The sequence below is a fragment of the Dendrobates tinctorius genome, unplaced genomic scaffold (assembly GCF_039654945.1).
Source record: "Dendrobates tinctorius isolate UK_male_01 unplaced genomic scaffold, ASM3965494v1 ptg000189l, whole genome shotgun sequence".
Classification (NCBI taxonomy): Eukaryota; Metazoa; Chordata; class Amphibia; order Anura; family Dendrobatidae; genus Dendrobates; species Dendrobates tinctorius.
Genome location: NW_027361856.1, coordinates 11,750,261 through 11,777,010, shown reverse-complemented (window position 1 = coordinate 11,777,010; position 26,750 = coordinate 11,750,261). Strand labels below are relative to the sequence as shown.

General features: G+C 50.3%; 1 protein-coding gene across 2 annotated transcripts in view; it reads right to left on the bottom strand.

Annotated features, from left to right (window-relative positions):
- The window catches only part of ZNF687 (zinc finger protein 687), a 38,494-nt gene extending 29,339 nt beyond the window's left edge, over positions 1–9,155 (bottom strand). The window contains exon 1 of one of the 2 annotated variants that reach the window (XM_073552396.1): positions 8,961–9,155. The gene's annotated coding sequence lies outside the window, so the exon portion shown is untranslated. Of the gene's footprint in view, positions 1–8,298; positions 8,418–8,960 lie in introns of those variants that run through there. The other variant, XM_073552397.1, reaches the window with a different exon arrangement.
- Between the last annotated feature and the right edge of the window lie 17,595 nt (positions 9,156–26,750).

The following is a 26,750-nucleotide window of genomic DNA, read 5'->3' as shown; positions in this document are numbered from 1 at the left end:
GCAGTGGCGGAGTTAATCCCGTCCCTGTCTACTGAGCAGCCATGTGCAGGACTCCTCAGCCTCTCCTCCACAACTAGGCCGCATCCTTCATGTCTCTTTCAAGGAACCCTCCCACTACCACTATCTGCACTACCACTACCAATATCTGCAGCAGGATCTCCTGTCTTGGTCTGAGGCTGGAAGGACTACATTCCAGCCCAGGACAGACAGCCATTGTCCTGCAAATGTAAGGAGGCCAGACCTACATCACATGGCATGGAAGGGGGCACAGCAGCAGGCTGAGAGACCACCAGAGAAAGAGGGGCGGCAGTAACAAAGCGCGACAACATACAAAAGCCCAGACCTCAGTCCCAGCTTGACCAGGCAACAGCCGCCAGAGCAGCATCTGCTAGAAAGAGCGTCTGCTAGAAAGAGCGTCCGTAACAAAGAGACTGCACAGAGACAGACAGGGGGGAGCGTCCGCTGCACAGAGACGGGGGAAGAGCGCCCGCCGCACAGAGACGGGGGAAGAGCGCCCGCCGCACAGAGACGGGGGAAGAGCGCCCGCCGCACAGAGACGGGGGAAGAGCGCCCGCCGCACAGAGACGGGGGAAGAGCGCCCGCCGCACAGAGACGGGGGAAGAGCGCCCGCCGCACAGAGACGGGGGAAGAGCGCCCGCCGCACAGAGACGGGGGAAGAGCCGCACAGAGACGGGGGGGTGGGGGGGGCAGAGATGGGAGGTGGGGGAAGGAGAACGTCCGTGGCACAGACGATGGGGAAGGGGGAGATAGCGTCCGTGGCACAAAGACGAGGGGAAGGGGGGAATGTTTATGGCACAGACGATGGGGGGGCACATCCACGGCACAAAGACAAGGGGGTATGTATGTGGCACAGACGAGGGAGGCAGAGCGTCTGTGGCACAAAGACGAGGAGGGGGGATGTTTGTGGCAGAGACGAGGGAGGGGCGGTGGTGGGAGGGGTGCGTCTGCGGCACACAGACGTGCCCACTGACCCAGGAGATACAATATGTGGGGTATATTTGGGCTCGGGGTACAGAGACTGTCTGCAGCACTGTGGAGGTCAGGAATACATCGAGCTGTGTCTAGTCTAGTATCTAACACAGCGGTATCTAATCCTGTGGTCGCTGTGATGGCACCAGTGTGTGCACTGACTTCTCCCCAGCAAGGACCAGTTCGTTCCCAGTACACACCTGTTGGGCCCTCTGCAGCGCGCTCTCCTCCAGACTCTCCTGTACTCGCTCCTCCTGGCAGGAGGCGGCAGTCACTGAACTGCTGCGCCAGGAGCTGCTCAGTTTCATGCACAGCTGGACTACACCATGTGACCGTGACATCACAGGGTCAGGGCTGCCCCACCACAGAAAAACATTTGCTTCCTGCACTGGATTCTGGGAGAGAAGCAAGCAGCAAACTTAACTCCTTAGCTCCTGGGATCCTGTATACATACAATGGAGACAATATATGCCTTCCCCCAACAAGTGTACTGATAACAGAGAGGCATGGCTCAGCACACACCATCCCCAGCAATGACCTGCCCATCACACGATCACAGAGGAAAGCATTAACACTGAGACAAGAAGTCCAAAAAAGAGAGGAGATGTCCACCGGGCACACGATGGGACCCCCAGCTCTTCTCTCCGGGCCCCATATTCTCCTCCTCCCCAGAACATTCCCAGAGTACCCCAGCACAGACGCTGCACAGAGACGGGGGAGGGGGAAGAGTATCACCTGCAGAGACGGGGGGGGGGGGGGGTAGTGCATCCGCTGCACAGAGACAGGGAAGGAGAGAGCGTCCGCTGCACAGAGACGGGAGGGGGAGATCGTCCGCTGCACAGAGACGGGAGGGGGAGATCGTCCGCTGCACAGAGACGGGAGGGGGAGATCGTCCGCTGCACAGAGACGGGAGGGGGAGATCGTCCGCTGCACAGAGACGGGAGGGGGAGATCGTCCGCTGCACAGAGACGGGAGGGGGAGATCGTCCGCTGCACAGAGACGGGAGGGGGAGATCGTCCGCTGCACAGAGACGGGAGGGGGAGATCGTCCCCTGCACAGAGACGGGAGGGGGGGATCGTCCGCTGCACAGAGACGGGAGGGGGGGATCGTCCGCTGCACAGAGACGGGAGGGGGGGATCGTCCGCTGCACAGAGACGGGAGGGGGAGATCGTCCGCTGCACAGAGACGGGAGGGGGAGATCGTCCGCTGCACAGAGACGGGAGGGGGAGATCGTCCGCTGCACAGAGACGGGAGGGGGAGATCGTCCGCTGCACAGAGACGGGAGGGGGAGATCGTCCGCTGCACAGAGACGGGAGGGGGAGATCGTCCGCTGCACAGAGACGGGAGGGGGAGATCGTCCGCTGCACAGAGACGGGAGGGGGAGATCGTCCGCTGCACAGAGACGGGAGGGGGAGATCGTCCGCTGCACAGAGACGGGAGGGGGAGATCGTCCGCTGCACAGAGACGGGAGGGGGAGATCGTCCGCTGCACAGAGACGGGAGGGGGAGATCGTCCGCTGCACAGAGACGGGAGGGGGAGATCGTCCGCTGCACAGAGACGGGAGGGGGAGATCGTCCGCTGCACAGAGACGGGAGGGGGAGATCGTCCGCTGCACAGAGACGGGAGGGGGAGATCGTCCGCTGCACAGAGACGGGAGGGGGAGATCGTCCGCTGCACAGAGACGGGAGGGGGAGATCGTCCGCTGCACAGAGACGGGAGGGGGAGATCGTCCGCTGCACAGAGACGGGAGGGGGAGATCGTCCGCTGCACAGAGACGGGAGGGGGAGATCGTCCGCTGCACAGAGACGGGAGGGGGAGATCGTCCGCTGCACAGAGACGGGAGGGGGAGATCGTCCGCTGCACAGAGACGGGAGGGGGAGATCGTCCGCTGCACAGAGACGGGAGGGGGAGATCGTCCGCTGCACAGAGACGGGAGGGGGAGATCGTCCGCTGCACAGAGACGGGAGGGGGAGATCGTCCGCTGCACAGAGACGGGAGGGGGAGATCGTCCGCTGCACAGAGACGGGAGGGGGAGATCGTCCGCTGCACAGAGACGGGAGGGGGAGATCGTCCGCTGCACAGAGACGGGAGGGGGAGATCGTCCGCTGCACAGAGACGGGAGGGGGAGATCGTCCGCTGCACAGAGACGGGAGGGGGAGATCGTCCGCTGCACAGAGACGGGAGGGGGAGATCGTCCGCTGCACAGAGACGGGAGGGGGAGATCGTCCGCTGCACAGAGACGGGAGGGGGAGATCGTCCGCTGCACAGAGACGGGAGGGGGAGATCGTCCGCTGCACAGAGACGGGAGGGGGAGATCGTCCGCTGCACAGAGACGGGAGGGGGAGATCGTCCGCTGCACAGAGACGGGAGGGGGAGATCGTCCGCTGCACAGAGACGGGAGGGGGAGATCGTCCGCTGCACAGAGACGGGAGGGGGAGATCGTCCGCTGCACAGAGACGGGAGGGGGAGATCGTCCGCTGCACAGAGACGGGAGGGGGAGATCGTCCGCTGCACAGAGACGGGAGGGGGAGATCGTCCGCTGCACAGAGACGGGAGGGGGAGATCGTCCGCTGCACAGAGACGGGAGGGGGAGATCGTCCGCTGCACAGAGACGGGAGGGGGAGATCGTCCGCTGCACAGAGACGGGAGGGGGAGATCGTCCGCTGCACAGAGACGGGAGGGGGAGATCGTCCGCTGCACAGAGACGGGAGGGGGAGATCGTCCGCTGCACAGAGACGGGAGGGGGAGATCGTCCGCTGCACAGAGACGGGAGGGGGAGATCGTCCGCTGCACAGAGACGGGAGGGGGAGATCGTCCGCTGCACAGAGACGGGAGGGGGAGATCGTCCGCTGCACAGAGACGGGAGGGGGAGATCGTCCGCTGCACAGAGACGGGAGGGGGAGATCGTCCGCTGCACAGAGACGGGAGGGGGAGATCGTCCGCTGCACAGAGACGGGAGGGGGAGATCGTCCGCTGCACAGAGACGGGAGGGGGAGATCGTCCGCTGCACAGAGACGGGAGGGGGAGATCGTCCGCTGCACAGAGACGGGAGGGGGAGATCGTCCGCTGCACAGAGACGGGAGGGGGAGATCGTCCGCTGCACAGAGACGGGAGGGGGAGATCGTCCGCTGCACAGAGACGGGAGGGGGAGATCGTCCGCTGCACAGAGACGGGAGGGGGAGATCGTCCGCTGCACAGAGACGGGAGGGGGAGATCGTCCGCTGCACAGAGACGGGAGGGGGAGATCGTCCGCTGCACAGAGACGGGAGGGGGAGATCGTCCGCTGCACAGAGACGGGGGGGGGGGGGGGAAGAGCAACCGCTCCACAGAGACGGGGGGGGGGGGGGGGGGGGGGTCTGATGCACAGAGACAGGGGAGGAAAGAGTGTCCACTGCACAGAGACCGGGGGGGGGGGGGGGGGGTGGAGACCAACCGTTGCACACAGGGCTGTGGAGTCGGTAAGCCAAACCTGCGACTCCGACTCCTCAATTTCCCTTACACGGACTCCGACTCCAACTCCGACTCCCACACATATTGCTTATATTTAAGTGAAAAATTTATTGTAGTACAATGTGAACCTCAGACATTTAATCATTTTTATGATCCAATAATCAAGATATTTAGATAGAACAGAATATATATTGGTGTACTACCCGGTTTTCATTCTTTTTGGTACAGATACGATATGGATAGACAGATATGGATAAATGGATAGATAGCAAAAGCAGATTAGAAATCTGCTCTATTGAAAACATTATCTATGAGCTCAAAAACCTTTCAGGTGATGCGGTTTTTTAAAAAGATGATCAGCTTTTGCAGCTGAAAAACGTATCCTCAAAAAACACAGGAAAAACGCTGTGTGTGAATGTAGCCTTAGATCAGGAATAGAACAGTCATTTATAGGACATTTCATAACTTTCCCAAACTCCTATGAAAAAATATTCAGCACATCCTGCATTGAATTACTGTACCCAATTTATTATATATTTTAGGAGTCGGAGTCGGTCCATTTTATACCGACTCCAACTCCGACTCCACCAAAATGAGCACCGACTCCGACTCCACAGCCCTGGACTTGCACAGAGACGGGGGGGGGGGTGGAGACCAACCGGTGCACAGAGACGGGGGGGGGGGGGTGGAGACCAACCGGTGCACAGAGACGGGGGGGGGGGGGGGGGGGGAGTGTCCGCTGCTCAGAGACGGGGGGTGGGGGAGAGTGTCCGCTGCTCAGAGATGGGGGGTAGAGAGAGCGTCCGCTGCTCAGAGACGGGGGGGGGGGGGGGGGGGTAGAGAGAGCGTCCGCTGCACAGAGACGGGGGGGAAGAGCATAAGCTGCACAGAGACGGGGGGGGGGGGACGACGAGCATAAGCTGCACAGAGACGGGGGGCGGGAAAGAGCGTCCGCTGCACAGGCGGAGGGGGGGGGAGGAGCGTCCACTGCACAGAGACGGCGGGGGGGGGGGGGGGGGGCGGCGCACAGGCAAGGGAGAGAGTGTCCGCTGCACAGAGACGAGGGAGGAGAACGTCTGTGGCACAGAGACGATGGGGGCGGGTGGGGGAGAGTCCGCTGCACAGAGACGAGGGAGGGAGAACGTCCATCACACAGACAATGGGAGGGGGCGTCCGTGGCACAAAGACAAGGGGGGGTGTTTGTGACACAGTTGAGGGAGGGGAGTGTGGGGGCATCCGCGGCACATAGGCGTGCCCACTGACGCAGGAGATACAATATGTGAGGTTTACTTGGGCTCAGGGTACAGAGACTGTCTGCAGCACTGTGGAGGTCAGGAATACATGGAGCTGTGTCTAGTCTAGTAGAAATGTATCTAACACAGCGGTATCTAATCCTGTGGTCGCTGTGATGGCACCAGTGTGTGCACTAACTTCTCCCCAGCAAGGACCAGTTCCTTCCCAGTACACACCTGTTGAGCCCTCTGCAGCGCGCTCTCCTCCAGCTTCATGCAGGGCCGGGCTACACCATGTGACCGTGACATCACAGGGTCAGGGCCCCACAACAGCAAAACATTTGCTTCCTGCATTGGATTCTGGGAGCGAAGCAAGCAGCAAACTTAACTCCTTAGCTCCTAGGATCATGTATACATACAACGGAGGCAATATATGCCTTCCCCCAACACGTGTATTGATAACAGAGAGGCACAGCTCAGCACACACCATCCCCAGCAATTACCTGCCCATCCCATAACCACAAGGGTCCCCACCCCAAAAAAATGAGGAGTCCACCGGGCACACGATGGAACCTCCAGCTCTCCTCCCGAACACTGCCCCGAATACCCCTGCACCGCCATGAATACCACCACATTCTCCACCGCCCCGAATACCACCACATTCTCCACCCCTCTCCACCGCCCCGAAAACCACCACATTCTCCTCCCCCCTCCACCGCCCCGAAAACCACCACATTCTCCTCCCCCCTCCACCGCCCCGAATACCACCACATTCTCCTCCCCCCTCCACCGCCCCGAATACCACCACATTCTCCTCCCCCCTCCACCGCCCCGAATACCACCACATTCTCCTCCCCCCTCCACCGCCCCGAATACCACCACATTCTCCTCCCCCCTCCACCGCCCCGAATACCACCACATTCTCCTCCCCCCTCCACCGCCCCGAATACCACCACATTCTCCTCCCCCCTCCACCGCCCCGAATACCACCACATTCTCCTCCCCCCTCCACCGCCCCGAATACCACCACATTCTCCTCCCCCCTCCACCGCCCCGAATACCACCACATTCTCCTCCCCCCTCCACCGCCCCGAATACCACCACATACCTACCCAACGCAGGCCCAAAAAAAACCACATTAATGAATACCCCCACATTCCCCACCACCACCACAATGCCTTTACTACCCCCATAGGATCCCCCCACGTACCCCCACATTCTGACACCCTAAATACCGGCACAGACTAATCTCACATTCACCTCCCCACAATACCCTCACATTCACCTCCCCCCGAATAACCCACATTCCCTGTCGCCCCCGAGTAACCCCACATTCACCTCGCCCTGACGTCTCTCCTCCAGGCAAATACCCCCACATTCCCTGTCTCCCCAAACAACCCCACATTCACCTCTCCCCGAACAACCCTACATTCACCTCCCCCTGACGCCTCCCCTCCCCCCCAAATACCCCCACACTCCCTTCACGAGGCTGCAGTTGGTTTCTTATTCTTCAGTTCCTTATTCGGCAGTTTTTTCTTTTCTGTTTTTTATAGGTTTAGCAACAAAAAATAATCATCACAATAATAACATACAATGCAGCGAGGAGCCCTGATGTGACTACACTTAAAAACAGCCACAAAAACTATAAAAATGGGCACCAAAGAGCGTTAATCAAAGGGTTAAATGACTTTAGGCCACTGATGTCACACTAAGAATACAGATAGTCATGCCTTACATCAAACCCAGGTCCCTCTAGCCTGGCCCAAATGGGTTCTGGGCATCAGAGCTGGCATCAAAGTGGGCAAACAGCCCATTTTCACAGATTTGAATAAGTAACTGAGGTTTTTAAGGGGTTAAATGACTTTGGACCACTGATCTCACAGTTGTGTATTCTTAGTGTGAGATCAGTGGCCCAAAGTCATTTACCCCTTTGATTAACGCCCTTTGGTACCCACTTTACCCCTTTGATTAACGCCCTTTGGTACCCACTTTGATGCCCATTTTTGTGCCGTTTTTGTAGCTGTTCAGTGTAGTCACATCAGGGCGCCTCGCTGCATTGTCTGTTATTATTGTGATGATTATATTTTTGTTGCTAAACTTATAAAAAGACAGAAAAGAAAAAATTGCCGAATAAAAAATCAACTTCAACCTCGTTTCCCTGCCATCACGAATAACCCCACATTCACCTCCTCCACATTCCACGCTGTCGCTACAGGCTACTCCCCCAAGAACCCCCAGGAGGTAAAAGGATTTTAGAGACGTGTCATTAGTGAGGTCCTGAGCTGCCCACGAGGAGCCACAGCAGCCAATCACATCACAGCTCTCATGCATGACCCCCTATAAAAGCAGTGACCCCAATTTCTCTTCTCATCAATGCTGCAAGTCGTCAGGAGATGAAAGTGGAGCTCCGAAAGTCAACCAATCTGGCCAATGATTCACATCAATTAACGCAAAGACAGAAAATGAGCCATGACTCATGGTCACTCCAGCCATATCATACCAATAGGGGGTACCAGACCCCAGGGGCCAGTCACATAGAGAAACATGATGCAAAAGAGGGGCCAACATGGGGGAGCCAGCGGTCCAGGGAAGGATCAGCACAACAATAACCGGCTCACATACAGACCCTGCTCCTGAGGAGCGACATCAGCAGCTACTAGTGATGGTTCATTCGGGAACAATCCGAGACAAAGAGCCAGCTCCCTGTTGTGAACGATGGCAGCCGGCACCACAATGAGAGCCACCGATTTCTCTGACTGGGTCTCACTGGAAGTAAAATTCCAGATTTCGGAGGATGTAACTCCGCCCACCTGACCAAAATCCTGCTCATTCATCAATGTAATTGGCTGCCTGCAAGAAGGCGGGGTTTCGGACCATGGGTGGGCAGAGTTTCAGCCATACTGACATCACCTTAAATATGTGTTCACCTATGGTGAACACATCTTTAAAAGGGATCCCTTTAGAATCCAAAAACAGCCGACTCTTCTTGGTGCACAGAGCCATGAGAGCCGGATCAGCAAAAAAAAAAAAAGGACCGCCCATCACTAACGGCTACCACCTGAAACACGCCCCACCCACGAGGAGCTGCCTTCAATTTCAGGACTGCCCCCAAAGAGCCACACATGTAAACAAGTTCCGCCTTCCCAAATGTGTGCCACCAGACTCCACACCTATCACAAGGGATTCCACACCAACATTGAGCGTTTAATGCCAGACTCCGCCCTCATAAAACCCCGCCCCCGCGGATGAAATCACCGCCCCATGGTTCCTTAACTCTGCAATACTTACTGTGGCTTTCCTGGGAGCTCCTGTCAGATGTCTGTCCCCTGGTCCAGGACCGAGGGACGCAGCCAAGCTGCAGAGCCGACCGCCAACGCCAAGGACTCTATCCGCTTCCTGCTTCTCCAAGCTCAGTCACCGCCCGCAACCTCCCCGCTGCAGTTCCGGTCACTGCTCACCATCATTGGCTACCAGAGCTATCACTCAAACTGTAACCCGCCCCCAGTGTCTACACTCTCCAATGCTATTGGATAATCAGTCACTCCAGTGGCCCCGCCTACCACGAATGGCTGGAAATTGCATCGGTCGGCAGAAGAGATATTCCCGCCCATGCTCCATACCTCCATACCCTTGATTGGCCGGATCCAGCTGAGAGTAACTCAATTGGTTGAAGTCAATGTCAATCTCCACTTCGTCCCGCCTATACTAACAAACGTAAATCACGTGGTTACGGAACTGATTTCTTTCTGCATAAACTTTATTAACAGCAGTTTATGTCTGGCAGTGACAATAACAAAATAAAATAACTGGTTAAAGAGAGTGATGTCAATATACAGTAATACACTGCTGTCACCAGGAGCCGTCATACTTACTACAGTAATACACTGCTGTCACCAGGAGCCGTCATACTTACTACAGTAATATACTGATGTCACCAGGAGCCGTCATACTTACTACAGTAATATACTGATGTCACCAGGAGCCGTCATACCTGCTACAGTAATATACTGATGTCACCAGGAGCCGTCACTACAGTAATACACTGCAGTCACCAGGAGCTGTCATACTTGCTACAGTAATACACTGCTGTCACCAGGAGCCGTCACTACAGTAATATACTGCTGTCACCAGGAGCCGTCATACTTACTACAGTAATATACTGATGTCACCAGGAGCCGTCATACTTACTACAGTAATACACTGCTGTCACCAGGAGCCGTCATACTTACTACAGTAATATACTGATGTCACCAGGAGCCGTCACTACAGTAATACACTGCAGTCACCAGGAGCTGTCATACTTGCTACAGTAATACACTGCTGTCACCAGGAGCCGTCACTACAGTAATATACTGCTGTCACCAGGAGCCGTCACTACAGTAATATACTGCTGTCACCAGGAGCCGTCATACTTACTACAGTAATATACTGATGTCACCAGGAGCCGTCATACTTACTACAGTAATACACTGCTGTCACCAGGAGCCGTCATACTTACTACAGTAATATACTGATGTCACCAGGAGCCGTTACTACAGTAATATACTGCTGTCACCAGGAGCCGTCATACTTACTACAGTAATACACTGCTGTCACCAGGAGCCGTCATACTTACTACAGTAATATACTGATGTCACCAGGAGCCGTCATACTTACTACAGTAATATACTGATGTCACCAGGAGCCGTCATACCTGCTACAGTAATATACTGATGTCACCAGGAGCCGTCACTACAGTAATACACTGCAGTCACCAGGAGCTGTCATACTTGCTACAGTAATACACTGCTGTCACCAGGAGCCGTCACTACAGTAATATACTGCTGTCACCAGGAGCCGTCATACTTACTACAGTAATATACTGATGTCACCAGGAGCCGTCATACTTACTACAGTAATATACTGATGTCACCAGGAGCCGTCACTACAGTAATATACTGCTGTCACCAGGAGCCGTCACTACAGTAATACACTGCAGTCACCAGGAGCTGTCACTACAGTAATACACTGCTGTCACCAGGAGCCGTCACACTTACTACAGTAATATACTGATGTCACCAGGAGCCGTCACTGCAGTAATACACTGCTGTCACCAGGAGCCGTCACTACAGTAATACACTGCTGTCACCAGGAGCCGTCACTACAGTAATACATTGCTGTCACCAGGAGCCATCACTACAGTAATACACTGCAGTCACCAGGAGCCGTCACTACAGTAATACACTGCTGTCACCAGGAGCCGTCACTACAGTTATACACTTGCTGTCACCAGGATCCGTCACTACAGTAATACACTGCAGTCACCAGGAGCCGTCACTACAGTAATACACCGCAGTCACCAGGAGCCGTCACTACAGTAATACACTGCTGTCACCAGGAGCCGTCACTACAGTAATACACCGCTGTCACCAGGAGCCGTCACTACAGTAATACACCGCTGTCACCAGGAGCCGTCACTACAGTAATACACCGCTGTCACCAGGAGCCGTCACTACAGTAATATACTGCTGTCACCAGGAGCCGTCACTACAGTAATATACTGCTGTCACCAGGAGTCGTCACTACAGTAATACACTGCTATCGCCAGGATCTGTCACTACAATAATACACTGCAGTCACCAGGAGCCGTCACTACAGTAATACACTGCTGTCACCAGGAGCCGTCACTACAGTAATACACTGCTGTCACTAGGAGCCGTCACTATAGTAATACACTGCTGTCACCAGGAGCTGTCATACTTACTACAGTAATATACTGCTGTCACCAGGAGCCGTCACTACAGTAATATACACTGCGTTCCAAATTATTATGCAAATTGGATTTAAGTGTCATAAAGATGTAATTTTTTGTTTTTCAAATAAACTCATAGATGCTATTGTGTATCAGGGCTCTTTGGATCACTGAAATCAATCTCAAACGCCTGTGATAATTAGTTTACCAGGTGAGCCCAATTAAAGGAAAACTACTTAAGAATGATGTTCCACATTATTAAGCAGGGCACAGGTTTCAAGGAATTTAGGAAAGAAAAAGGACCTCTCTGCTGCTGAAAAGCATCAAATAGTGCAATGCCTTGGTCATGAGATGAAAACATTAGATATTTCCCAAAAACTTAAACATGATCATCATACTTTTAAGAGATTTGTGGTTGATTCTGAGCACAGACATGTTTGTGCTGATAAAGGCAGAATGAGGAAGGTTTCTGCCAGGCAAGTTCATCGGATTAAGAGAGCAGCTGCTAAAACGCCATTACAAACCAGCAAACAGATATTTAAAGCTGCTGGTGCCTCTGGAGTCCCTCGAACCTCAAGGTGTAGGATCCTTCAAAGGCATGCTGTGGTGCATAAACCTACTATTCGGCGACTCCTAAACAGTGTTCACAAGCAGAAATGGTTGCAGTGGGCCCAGACATACATGAAGACTAATTTTCAAACAGTCTTGTTTACTGATGAGTGTCGAGCAACCCTGGATGGTCCAGATGGATGGAGTAGTGGATGGTTGGTGGATGGCCACTATGTCCCAACAAGGCTGCGACGTCAGCAAGGAGGTGGAGGAGTCATGTTTTGGGCCGGAATCATGGGGAAACAGCTGGTAAGGCTCTTTAAGGTTCCTGAAGGTGTGAAAATGACCTTTGCAAAGTATATAGAGTTTCTGACTGACAGCTGTCTTCCATGGTATAAAAAGCAGAAATGTGCCTTCAGGAGCAAAATCCTCTTCATGCATGACAATGCACCATCTCATGCTGCAAAGAATACCTCTGAGTCATTGACTGCTATGGGCATAAAAGGAGATAAACTCATGGTGTGGCCACCATCTTTCCCTGACCTCAACCCTAGAGAGAACCTTTGGAGTATCATCAAGCGAAAGATCTATGAGGGTGGAAGGCAGTTCACATCAAAACAGCAGCTCTGGGAGGCTATTCTCACTTCATGCAAAGAAATACAAGTAGAAACTCTCCAAAAAATTCACAAGTTCAATGGATGCAATAATTGTGAACGTGATATCAAAGAAGGGTTCCTATGTTGACAGGTAACTTGGCCTGTTAGGATGTTTTGGAGTTAAATAGCTTTTTTGTTCGGTGAATGTGACCTCCTAATGCTGCAAATTCCACAAATGAGCATTTTCAGTTCTTTAAAACATATCAAATGTTTAGAAATTCTACTGTGCATAATAATTTGGAACAGTGCAATTTGAGTTTTTATTCATTTTGGAGATTATACTGTTATCATTGGGAGGTTTCTTCAATAAAATTCGATGCATACTCTAACGGGTGATGACTTTTATTAGACTGACTGTCATTTGTACCGACTATTTTGGAAAATCAGAGAAAAATATCATTTGCATAATAATTTGGAACACAGTGTACTGCTGTCACCAGGATCTGTCACTACAGTAATACACTGCTATCACCAGGAGCCGTCACTACAGTAATATACTGCTGTCACCAGGAGCCGTCACTACAGTAATACACTGCTGTCACCAGGAACCATCACTACAGTAATATACTGCTGTCACCAGGATCTGTCACTACAGTTATATACTGCTGTTGGGTCGCCCTCCCAGGGCTGTGGGGTACTCGGTACCAGGCCGGTATCAGTGGGATGTGTCACAGCAGCGGTGACCCGGACCGTGGCCCTGGGCGCCCAAGTAATAGGAAGATGTGAATGGTGGAATGTAGTTAGATGAATAGTTTGTCACGCTACCTGTGGTGCTCGGCAAGGGAGTTGTTAAGCCGACGCTGCATGCAGATCCGCTGGGATTGATGGTATGGTGCAGCATAGATGTAAAAGCTCCCCACAGGTGAAGCTATCGACCCAGGGCAGTGTAGATGTGGTTGGCACGGGGATGTAGCGGTGCCGGAAAGGTAGGAAGCAGACAAGACACAGCGGGGTGTAATTTCTGAACCTTTACTTGATAACTGCAGTCCAGGGTCCTGATTACAGAGGGTATTGGAGCAGGCTAGCCTGGAAGCAATTCAGGGATTCTCTCTCAGCAGATGGGTTGTGCAGTCTCCTTACTAGCGCGTATTTGCGGGATCTCCAGTACCGAGTTACACTGAAGTTCCTCCTGTCAGATGTTCTCAAGAATCTCACTTGCATGGCAGACTGCTGTAGCCTATCTCGGGGACTCCTCTCTCCTGAGTCCCGGCTCTCTATCCAAGCTGCTGTTGTTCCCTCAAGTCTTAGATGGGAGTAGGGCATTTACAGCCTCCTACTCCTCTGGTGTCTGTTGCAGGACCGTTAGTATCCGTACAACCGTGGAGACCAGGCTCCAGTTCATGCACTTTCTCCAGTAATGAGCTTTTCCTCTCAGCTCTATCTCAGTGCTCCTTCCACACGTCTGCACACTTCACCCTCCACAGACTACCTACTGCTCCCTCCTCTTGGCCCTCAGAGAGCACTCCTCCCCTCAATCTCGGTTCAGAGTTCCCCCTGCTGGCCTGGAGTAGAACTGTGTTGCATGCATAGATTGACTGCGAGAGAGACCCATCATTGCCTCCAAGCCTGGCATTACCTCCCCTGGAGGAAGGCAAAGCCACTGTGGCGACCATACCTGTTATGAATGGGTCACCCAGGAGAAAAAAGCACAATAAGCTAAGTCACAGAAAACCAGAGAGGTTGGTAACTATGCAGATTGCAGATTCCTGATCTTACAACACAACTAGCAGTAGCCGTGGAGCGTGCCAACGATGTTCCTAGATGCCTCGTCACGGCCGGAGGACTAAATAAGACTAAAGCAAGAAAAGGGAAAACTAACTGCCCCAGAGCAGACCCCAAAGGAATAGATAGCCCCCACACATGTATTGACGGTGAAACAAGATGAAGGCACAAACACAGGCAGGAAAATAGGCTGAGCAAATGATGGGGCCCAAACTAACTAGACAGGAAAGGAAAGGAAAGACACTGTCTGCAACCTGCAAAAAACCCTACAAAAATCATGTCCAACACTTCTGATAGCAAAATTAACCCTGAAGTCACTAGACTTCTCCCACTATATCAGCACTCTGAAATATTCTGATACAGAGCAAAAAGAGACCGAACTAGTAAGGGACAAAAAGCCAATTGGCAAAATACTGATAAATAAGAGTGGAAATTCAGCACAGCCCCCAGCAGGGGCTGGCTGACCACACCCAAAAACTGAATAGACCAACAAAATCAAGTGTAAACATTAGCAGGAAAACTTAGCTTTAGATGACTGGAACAGAGCTGAAAACCAAGAGCTGACAAGCTAGAAGGAATCACCAGCAACTGAAAAGGGCGTCGGCTGTCTTAAATCCAATCTGAGACTCCTGAGATCCAATCGTCATCCTCATTCTCAGGTGGCAGATTTCCACTGATCAAATCAGACTCTCTACCTCCTATTACCACCAGAGGGAGTCAGGAAGGAGAACTCACAAATGGTGAACCAGAGAATGAACTCACAACAGTACCCGCCCCTTGAGGAGGGGTCACCGAACCCTCATCCACGCCACCAGGCCCATCAGGATGGGCCCGGTGAAAGGCACGATCCAATCTATTGGCATGAATATCGGAGGCAGAGACCCAAGAATTATCCTCCTGACCATAACCCTTCCATTTGACCAAATACTGGAGTCTCCGTCTAACCAAACGAGAATCCAATATTTTCTCTACCTCATTTTCCACATTGCCTTCAAACAACACAGGGTCAGGAGGTGCTGCCATAGGAAACACTGGCTCAACAATCCTCTTCAACAGAGATTTGTGAAATACGTTATGGATCTTGAACGTAACTGGAAGAGCCAATCGAAACGAAACAGGATTAAGAATTTCCAAAATCTTATAAGGACCAATAAATCTTGGCTTAAATTTAGGAGATGCAACCTTCATAGGAATATTCTTAGACGACAACCAAACCATATCACCCACTTTAAACTGGGGACCAATGGTCCTATGCCGGTTGGAAAATCGCTGGGCCTTTTCCTGAGAGAGTGACAACTTATCCACCACTTGGTCTCATATCTGCTGCATTCCCTTAACCACCGTGTCAACACCTGGGCAGGACGAAGATTCCACTTGCCCTGAAGAGAATCGAGGATGAAACCCAAAATTACAGAAAAAGGGTGACATCAAAGTGGCAGAACTAGCTCTATTGCTCAGTGCGAATTCGGCCAAGGGCAAAAATGAGACCCAATCATCCTGATCAGCAGATATAAAACATCTCAAATAACACTCCAAGGTCTGGTTTGTTCTCTCAGTCTGTCCATTGGTCTGGGGATGAAACGTGGAGGAGAAGGATAACTGAATTCCCAGATTGGAACAAAAGGCTTTCCAGAATCTGGAAACAAACTGGACTCCTCTGTCGGACACAATATTCTCAGGAATCCCATGTAACCGAACCACCTGTTGTAAAAACAAGGGCACCAACTCAGCGGAAGATGGCAACTTTGGGAGTGGTACAAGATGGACCATCTTCGAAAATCTATCACAAATCACCCAGATAACAGTCATTCTCTGAGAGACAGGAAGATCAGAAATAACATCCATTGAGATATGGGTCCATGGCCTCTTGGGCACCGGCAAGGGCATCAGCAACCCACTAGAATGAGAACAGGGTTTAGACCGAGAACAAGTCCCACAGGACTGTACAAAATTCCTGACGTCACGAGATAAGGCAGGCCACCAAAAGGACCGACTCACCAAATCTCTGGTACCAAAAATACCTGGATGACCAGCCAATGCGGAGCAATGAATTTCAGACATCACTCTCTTTCTCCACTGGTCAGGAACATACAATTTTCCCATAGGGCAACGCTCAGGTTTATCCTCCTGAAATTTCTCCAGGGCGCTTCTCAAATCGGGCGAAATGGCAGAAAGAACTACCCCCTCACCTAGGATGGTAGTAGGCTCGGTCACACTAAGAGAATCGGCAAAGAAACTTCTAGAAAGGGCGTCTGCCTTAACATTCTTAGTGCCCGGAAGAAGAGAGACCACAAAATTAAAACGCGTGAAACACAAGGCTCATTTAGCCTGTCTAGGTTTCAAGCGTTTGGCCGACTCCAGATAAATCAAATTCTTGTGATCGGTGAGGACCACAACTTGATGTCTAGCTCCCTCCAACCAATGTCTCCACTCCTCAAATGCCCACTTCATGGCCAACAACTCCCGATTCCCCACGTCATAGTTGCGTTCAGATGGGGGAACATTCGAGAAAAGAAGGCACGGGGATTCATCTTAGAAGTCACAGGGTCTTTTTGGGACAAAACAGCTCCTGCCCCAATCTCAGAAGCATCTACCTCCACCTGAAATGGAAGTGAGACATCAGGTTGCCGTAAAACTGGAGCTGAAGTAAATCTCTGCTTAAGCTCCTGAAATGCTGAGATAGCCTCAGGAGACCAATTCAGCACATCAGCACCCTCCTTGGTCAGATCAGTCAGTGGTTTGACAATACCAGAAAAATTACCTATAAATTTACGATAGAAATTATCAAAACCAAAGAACTTCTGGAGGACCTTCAAAGAAGTAGGCTGAACCCAATCATAAATGGCCTATGCCTTGGCCGGGTCCATTTCAATAGTCGATGGAGATAAGATAAATCCCAAAAATGAAATCCTCTGTACACCAAAGAGGCATTTCGATCCCTTAACAAACAGGGAATTCTCCCTCAAAATCCGGAACACAGTCCGGACATGTTCCACATGAGAATCCCAATCACTAGAAAAGATCAAAATATCATCCAGATAGATGATCAAAAACTTATCCACGAGGTCACGGTAAATATAATTCATGAAGGACTGGAAGACAGAAGGGGCATTAGTGAGCCCAAAAGGCATCACCAGGTACTCAAAATGTCCCTCCGGAGTATTAAACGCCGTTTTCCATTCATCCCCGTGCTTGATGCGAATAAGATTATACGCCCCCTGAGGTCAAGCTTAGTAAACCAGCAGGCACTCTTAACTCTGGAGAATAAATCAGACATCAGAGGTAACGGGTACTGATATTTAACCGTCATCTTGTTAAGGGAACGATAATCAATACACGGTCTTAATGAACCACCTTTCTTGGCCACAAAAAATAAACCCAGCACCTAAAGGTGACGAGGATGGTCTAATATGACCCTTCTCCAATGACTCCTTAATATAGGATCGCATAGCATCATGTTCGGGTACAGATAAGTTGAAAAGCCGACCCTTGGGAAGTTTACACCCAGGCATCAACTCAATTGCACAGTCATAACCCCTATGAGGAGGCAAAGACGCAGACTTGCTCTCACTAAATACATCAGAAAAATCGGCCAGATAATCAGGAATATCATGAGACTGAGGAGAGGTGGAGAAAACAGGAGCGTCCCTAAGAACACACTGACAACCCCAACTCACCACAGACACAGATTTCCAATCCAAAACTGGATTATGAGTTTGCGACCAAGGAAAACCCAGAATAATAGTATCATGCAAATTATGCAGCACCAAAAATTTACAATTTTCTTGGTGGTCTGCGGCACCTCGCATTGTCACCTGGGTCCAAAACTGAGGTTTATTCTCCGCCAAAGGAGTAGCATCAATACCCCTGAAAGGAATAGGCATCCGCAGCGGCGTCATGGATAAACCACAATGTTTAGCAAAGTCCAAACCCATCAGATTCAACGCTGCTCCTGAATCCACAAAAGTCTTCGTGGAAAACGTGGATAAGAAGCAGATCAGCGTAATTGCCAAAAGAAACTTAGGTTGTATACTGCCCACAGCAAATGTGTGTGCAAAACGTTTCTCTCGTTTTGGGCAGACAGAAATAATATGAGAGACGTCTCCACAGAAAAAACACAGCTTATTACACCTTCTAAACTCCTGACTTTGCACCCTAGACAAAACCCCATCACATTGCATAGGTTCAGATGTTTGTTCAAAAGGTGGCAGCGCTTCCCGTGTAGTTTTACGTTCACGTAAACGCCGATCAACTTGAATGGCTAATGACATAGAATCATCCAGACCAGAGGGAACAGGAAATCCCACCATAACATCTTTTACGGTCTCTGATAAACCCTTCCGAAAGAGAGCTGCCAATGCACTATCATTCCATGTAGTAAGGACCGCCCACTTTTGGAATTTTGACAGTATAACTCTGCAGAATCCTGACCCTGGTTTAATGCCAACAGGGTTCTCTCAGCTTGATCAACAGCATTAGGTTCATCATACAACAACCCCAAGGCTTGAAAAAATGCATCCACATTAGTCAGAATAGGATTTTCAGGTGTCAGAGAAAATGCCCAATCCTGGGGATCGCCGCGCAGCAAGGAGATGACAATTTTAACCTGCTGCACAGAGCTCCCTGATGAGTTAGGCTTCAAGGCCAGAAATAATTTACAATTATTCTTAAAATTCAGAAATTTAGACCGATCCCCAGAAAACACATCAGGAGTAGGGATCTTAGGTTCAGCAGCATGTCACTGAATGAGGTAGGTGGAAATTCCCTGCACTTGAGCAGCCAGCTGCTCCACATGATCAGACAATTGCTTTATCTCCATTAGGAAAAAGAAAAAAAAATCCTCCTACGGCCCCAGAGAAAAAAGAGGAAAAAAATATATAAAAAAATTCTGACACTTTTTTTTAACAACTTTTTCCTGCTTTTGAGTACCCTAGAATCTGCGGTATGGCTGGTGATTCTGTTATGAATGGGTCACCCAGGAGAAAAAAAGCACAACAAGCTAAGTCACAGAAAACCAGAGAGGTTGGTAACTATGCAGATTGCAGATCCCTGATCTTACAACACAACTAGCAGTAGCCGTGGAGCGTGCCTACGATGTTCCTAGACGCCTCGTCACGGCCGGAGGACTAAATAAGCCTAAAGCAAGAAAAGGAAAAGGGAAAACTAACTGCCCCAGAGCAGACCCCAAAGGAATAGATAGCCCCCACACATGTATTGACGGTGAAACAAGATGAAGGCACAAACACAGGCAGGAAAATAGGCTGAGCAAATGATGGGGCCCAAACTAACTAGACAGGAAAGGAAAGGAAAGGAAAGACACTGTCTGCAACCTGCAAAAAACCCTACAAAAATCATGTCCAACACTTCTGATAGCAAAATTAACCCTGAAGTCACTAGACTTCTCCCACTATATCAGCACTCTGAAATATTCTGAGACAGAGCAAAAAGAGACCGACCTAGTAAGGGACAAAAAGCCAATTGGCAAAATACTGATAAATAAGAGTGGAAATTCAGCACAGCCCCCAGCAGGGGCTGGCTGACCACACCCAAAAACTGAATAGACCAACAAAATCAAGTGTGAACATTAGCAGGAAAACTTAGCTGTAGATGACTGGAACAGAGCTGAAAACCAAGAGCTGACAAGCCAGAAGGAATCACCAGCAACTGAATAGGGCGTCGGCTGTCTTAAATCCAATCTGAGACTCCTGAGATCCAATCGTCATCCTCATTCTCAGGTGGCAGATTTCCACCGATCAAATCAGCCTCTCTACCTCCTGTTACCACCAGAGGGAGTCTGGAAGGAGAACTCACAAATGGTGAACCAGAGAATGAACTCACAACACATACCCCTGGGGGCGCCACACTCCCCCCTAGTGCAAGTCAGCACTCCTGGGCTGAACAAAAACATGAAACATATAAACAGTTAAACAATAATAATTGTACAAGAGTTAAAAATTAAAAAAGTTACAAAAACCAAGAGCTTCCAAAAATGGTCCTATGATGGTAAGTCCAAGCATCAATGTGCATGGTCCATTCCTGGGCAAATGGTGAACTATATACAGGAAAGTCTTTGACCACACAAGTTCTGTGGTACAATGTCCATAAAATAAAACTAGCAATTCCAAAGGAAACTCTTACAGGTTACCTGTAGGCACAAAACTTGAAAAACAGTTACATATTGTGGGGAATAGATAGCTCAGCTGGGATCTTTGCTTTGGCACAAGCGTGTGGCTATGAAGTCACTTCAGCAGACTAGCAAGTTCCACATGGATATGAAGACGGCATATTTATTGTGCACACTTGTTACTCAATGTTACACATGCCAAACATGAAATAAAACATCTAAGGCCGTCTGGCCACTAACTAACAATAGCAGGCTAACTACAAAATAAACCTATATTACAGCAAAGAAGTCCATGTAATCTTACTGTGTCAGCTCCCAGCTCAGCAGAGGAGATAGACTGAGAGCTCCCAGCTCCTCCTGATTATATCAGCTGGACCAGTCAGGAAACCAAAACCTGGATTGAATTAGTGGAGGGGGAACTACCAGTCCTTTCCATGCTGATCACTAAGGAAACCAGGACTGGATTACAGTGAAATAAACTGGCTTCATCATCAGTATAGGGAGACATATGAAATGAAACGGGGAGAAATATACCTGTTTTCTAGTACCTCTCCCCTTGGCACCTCACACACCCCCCTCCTCTGTTCGAGCCCGTGGGGTCGGACATGACGAGTCACCAAGCAGTGCGTTCTAGACAACGCATCTGCATTTCTGTGCGCTGTGCCCGCCCTGTGCTCAACGGAAAATTTAAACCCTTGTAATGCTAAGAACCATCGTGTCACCCGCGCATTGCCTTCTTTTGCCCGGGACATCCACGTTAGGGGCGAATGGTCCGTCACTAGTCTAAACTGGCGACCTAGTAAATAATAGCGCAAGGTGCACAGGGCCCATTTCACAGCCAGGGCTTCCCGCTCAACTACACTGTAGTTCTTTTCTGCTCTTGTAAGCTTTCTGCTTAGATAGGCCACTGGGTGTTCCTCGCCATTTACTTCTTGAGACAAAACCGCGCCGAGGCCCACCCCAGAGGCGTCCGTTTGGACAATAAACTCCCGTTTAAAGTCTGGTGCAACCAACACTGGTTGGTCACAGAGGACTGTTTTCAATCGCTGAAAGGCCTCCTCTGCTTCTGCGTTCCACTTTATTGTGACGGATTTCGACCCCTTAGTAAGATCTGTGAGAGGAGCTGCGATGGTTGCAAAATGTTTGATGAACCGCCTATAATAACCAACGATCCCTAAAAAAGCTCCAACCTGTTTTTTGGTTACCGGTCGTGGCCAATTTTGAATAGCGTCCACTTTATTGGCTTGAGGCTTCACGACGCCTCTCCCTATGCTATATCCCAGATAGCGAGCCTCTTCCAATCCCAACGTACATTTCTTGGGATTGGCAGCCAACCCAGCTGTTTTTAGGGAGTCTAAGACGGCTTGTACTTTTGACAAATGCGTGTCCCAGTCATCGCTAAAGATAATGATGTCGTCCAAGTACGCGGATGCATACTGGCCATGGGGTTTTAGGACAATATCCATTAGACGTTGGAAGGTGGCTGCGGCACCATGCAACCCAAATGGCATATCTCGGTACTGGAATAATCCCTGTGGCGTAACAAAGGCAGCTTTCTCTTTGGCTGATTCTGTGAGGGGAATCTGCCAATAACCTTTTAAGTCAATAGTGGATATGTACCTAGCCGAACCCAGTCTCTCTATCAGTTCATCGACTCTTGGCATCGGGTAGGCATCAAATTTCGATACTTCGTTGACTTTCCGAAAATCGTTACAAAATCGGATAGTCCCATCGGGTTTGGGCACCAGTACGATAGGGCTAGCCCAATCACTCCGGGACTCCTCAATGACCCCGAGCTCTAACATCTTCTTCACTTCCTGGGCAATGGCTTGTCTCCGAGCCTCCGGAATTCGATATGGTTTTAGCCGTACCCGCGCCTGTGGATCAGTAATAATGTCATGTTTAATTAGGTGAGTCCGGCCAGGAAGTTCCGAGAAAATATCTGCGTTCCTCTGTATGAACTCCCTGGTCTCTCGTTTTTGGCTTTCGGATAGCGTGTCTGCAATACCCACTTCTGGCGGAGCTACCTGGGGGTCCTTTACCTTAGAAGGTGGTGCCCCTCGAGGCCCGTCCTCAAGGGCAGCTCCTGCCACCAGACTCTCCCTGTCCAGCCAGGCCTTAAGCAAGTTTATGTGGTATATTTGTTCGGGCTTTCTCTTGTCTGGTTGGTGTATCTTATAATTTACTTCACCTATTCGTTCCAGCACTTCGTATGGTCCCTGCCATTTCGCAAGAAATTTATTCTCTACGGTAGGCACCAATACCAACACCCTGTCTCCGGGTTGAAAGACTCGTGTTTTTGCCGCTCGGTTGTATACCGTGCTTTGGGCATGTTGTGCGCGCTCTAAACACTCTTTAACTATTGGCATAACTGCTGCAATTCGGTCCTGCATAAGTGTTATGTGTTCAATTACACTGCGATAAGGAGTCACCTCTTGTTCCCAAGTCTCCTTGGCAATATCTAACAGGCCTCTAGGACACCGCCCATAAACCAACTCAAAAGGTGAAAAGCCTGTGGAGGATTGGGGTACCTCACGTATAGCGAACAGGAGGTATGGTAGTAGGGCATCCCAATCTCTCCCGTCCTTATCCACCACCCTTTTCAACATTACCTTTAGGGTTTTGTTAAAGCGCTCCACCAAACCATCAGTCTGAGGGTGATATACTGAGGTACGCAAATGGGAGATTTTTAGTAGTTTACATAAATCCTTAAGTATACGAGACATTAAGGGGGTCCCTTGATCCGTAAGTATCTCTTTCGGAATGCCGGTGCGGGAAAACATATTAACCAGCTCCTTTGAAATTGATTTCGCATTGGCATTCCGCAAGGGCACTGCTTCGGGATAACGCGTGGCGTAATCCAATACTACCAAAATGTACTGATGACCCCTGGCAGATTTTACTAATGGACCGACTATATCCATTGCTATCCTCTCGAAGGGATCCTCTATTATTGGTAAGGGCACTAAGGGGCTTCTAAAATGTGACATAGGTGCGGTCAATTGACACGTAGGACATGACCGACAGTACAGGGTCACGTCTCCCACTAGACCCGGCCAAAAGAAACGTTGCAGAATACGGTGTTTTGTCTTTTCTACCGCCAGGTGTCCTCCCAAGGGATGTTTATGTGCCAACTCCAAAACTACCTGGCAAAAGGACTTAGGTACCACTAGTTGTTCTACCACCACCCCTCGCACCTTGTCTATGTGATACAACATATCCTGCTGCACCGCCACATGTGGGAACTAGTTTTGAGCCCCTGGGTACAATGGTCTTCCCTCGGAGACCTTTATGTTTTCCCACGCCCTTGCTAGAGTAGGATCCTGGTGCTGAGCGGTCCCGAACTTACCACGGGCCACCTCAAGATCAGGCATTTCTAAAACATCCTCTAGGTGGTCTGCCTCGCCTGCATACACAGCCAGAGGAGAGTCCACAGATTCTAGTACTTCCTCTGAGATGTTTTCTCCGTCGTCTTGCTGCAATGGTTCAGGGGCTAGCTCCGGAGCACCGTCTTCAACTAGAGGGTTCATGCCACTTTTGAAGTTCCACAAGACCCAAAATAAGGGAAAGTCTCTTCCCAGGATTACACTGTGTCCCATAGACTTTATGACTGCTGCCTGATGTCTTTTGGTCCCTACTGGCATGGCAAGAGTAACCCAGGCAGTGGGGTAGTTCTTAGTATCCCCATGGATGCAACTAATGCCCACGGTTAAGTTCGTTAGGGCGCTAGAGTCCACCAAACTGGCATGTACCAAAGTTACTTGACTGCCGGAATCCAAGACGGCATTCACACTATAACCGTCAACCTCGACGTGGCACACGTGTTGTTCATTTCCCGTGAGGGTCTCCGCCACACAGACTGACTGCACATATAACGAAAGATGCCTCATAGCGTTACAGTCCATTGGCTCTGTAGTCATTGGGCAGTTAGCTGCTACATGGCCAAGCCCGCGACATCGCCAACATTGTATAGGCCCTTGTCTCCTCGATGGAGATCCCAGACGAGGTCTGCTGGCTTGATGTGAGCCCGTACCACCTCCATAGTCCTTTGTAGGTCTGCTACCCTTCATTGTGACGTTCTCTTCTTTTGAAGATGAAGTAGGTTTCGCAGGACTCTCCAGCGATTTCTTGGGGAGCCAGTGGGGTGCTAACGTCCCTTGGAGTAGGCTTTCAGAAGCATTGTAGCGTTCGACCATATTCACCAACTGGTCAGCGGTAGTTGGGTCACCCTGTCCAACCCACCTCTGGATCTTAGCGGGTAAGGACCGCAGGTACTTGTCTAGAACAACATGCTCCACCATCTGTGCGGACGTCAAAGCCTCTGGTTGCAGCCATTTTTTTACTAGATGGATGAGATCATGCATTTGTGAGCGGGCTGGCTGATGCTCCACAAAATTCCATAAATGCACCCTCTGTGCGCGTACATACGTGTTTACTCCCAGCCTTGCCAGGATTTCACCTTTGAGTTTGATATAGTCCATAGCATCCGCTCCACTCAGATCGTAATAGGCCTTTTGTGGATCTCCGCTCAGAAATGGAGCAACTACCTCAGCCCATCTGTCCAGCGGTAAGTGCTCACGTTCTGCAATACGTTCAAACACGGTGAGGTATGCTTCCACATCATCGTCTGCGGTCATTTTAAGCAAAGTCTTCTGTACGGCTTTCTGCGCACTAGCAACGCTTTGTGCACGGTCTCCCTCATCTCGGGGTTGCCGAACCAAGGCCTGTTTTATTGCCTCCAACTGCTCTTGCTGCATCTGGTGTTGCTGCTCCAGAGCCTTCTGGAAGCAAGCATTAGTCTGCTGTTGTTGCACATTTGCTTGCAATAACTGCTTCACTAGTTCCTCCATATTACTGGACTCTTGGCTCTTCAAAAGCGCAGAAGCTTTCAGCCAGGACATATACAGCGTTTTCTCTGCAGTCACAATCCAGCAGCCACAAGTGCCCGCATTCGAAACACCATTTGTGGGGAATAGATAGCTCAGCAGCTCAGCTGGGATCTTTGCTTTGGCACAAGCGTGTGGCTATGGAGTCACTACAGCAGACTAGAAAGTTCCACATGGATATGAAGACGGCATATTTATTGTGCACACTTGTTACTCAATGTTACACATGCCAAACATGAAATAAAACATCTAAGGCCGTCTGGCCACTAACTAACAATAGCAGGCTAACTACAAAATAAACCTATATTACAGCAAAGAAGTCCATGTAATCTTACTGTGTCAGCTCCCAGCTCAGCAGAGGAGATAGACTGAGAGCTCCCAGCTCCTCCTGATTATATCAGCTGGACCAGTCAGGAAACCAAAACCTGGATTGAATTAGTGGAGGGGGAACTACCAGTCCTTTCCATGCTGATCACTAAGGAAACCAGGACTGGATTACAGTGAAATAAACTGGCTTCATGATCAGTACAGGGAGACATATGAAATGAAACGGGGAGAAATATACCTGTTTTATAGTACCTCTCCCCTTGGCACTTCACAATATATACACATACAATTTCACATTTACATTTACCTATATATGATATCTGATGGGTGGTATCCCTTGTGTAATGTGGGTAGACCTGCATAATACTGGTGTAGTGGCTAATGTACTGGATACACTACTGGGGGTTCTGCATGGCACAGGGATCCTAGATTGTCTGTGAACTCTTAGACTCACCAGGGGCACAACAGGTTCACCACTGGCAGGGCAAGGGTTCTCTGGCTCCACTGCTGGTGTGGCATCTGCTGCCTGATTTTCCTGATCCTCCGGATTTCCTTGAGTCTCGCCTTCCTGTGCTACCAATTGGGGAAGTGTCAACACCGGCACCACTATAGCATCATTTACTTTAGTCCAATTCGCAGGGAATTCCCCAAGTATTGTGCTGACCTTCTCTTCTTCCTCTATGGGTTGGATATTATCTGGTTTTTCCAATCTTTCCTTCAGCATGTCAGGACATAGTTTCAGGTGATCTCTTGATATTGCTGCTGAGGTTTCTCATCCATCTTTGCTAATAAGACATACCTTGGTATTATCAAAGTTTGAGGGCAGGATGGTATAAGGTTCAGTTTCCCATTGATCATCCAATTTGTGCAATCTTCTCTTCCTTTTTAAGACTTGTTCTCCCGGCGACAAAGGAACGGCAGGTGCATTTTGATTGTAAAGTTTTTCCTGCTTTTGTCTTGCCTGGGCTAGACTCTTTTCCACACATTCTTGAACTCTTCTGTACTGTTGTTGTCTTTCTGTATCCCAGTCAGCATCTGGTGACTTAACTTCGGGCGTAAGGACTCCCATGTCCAAATCAATAG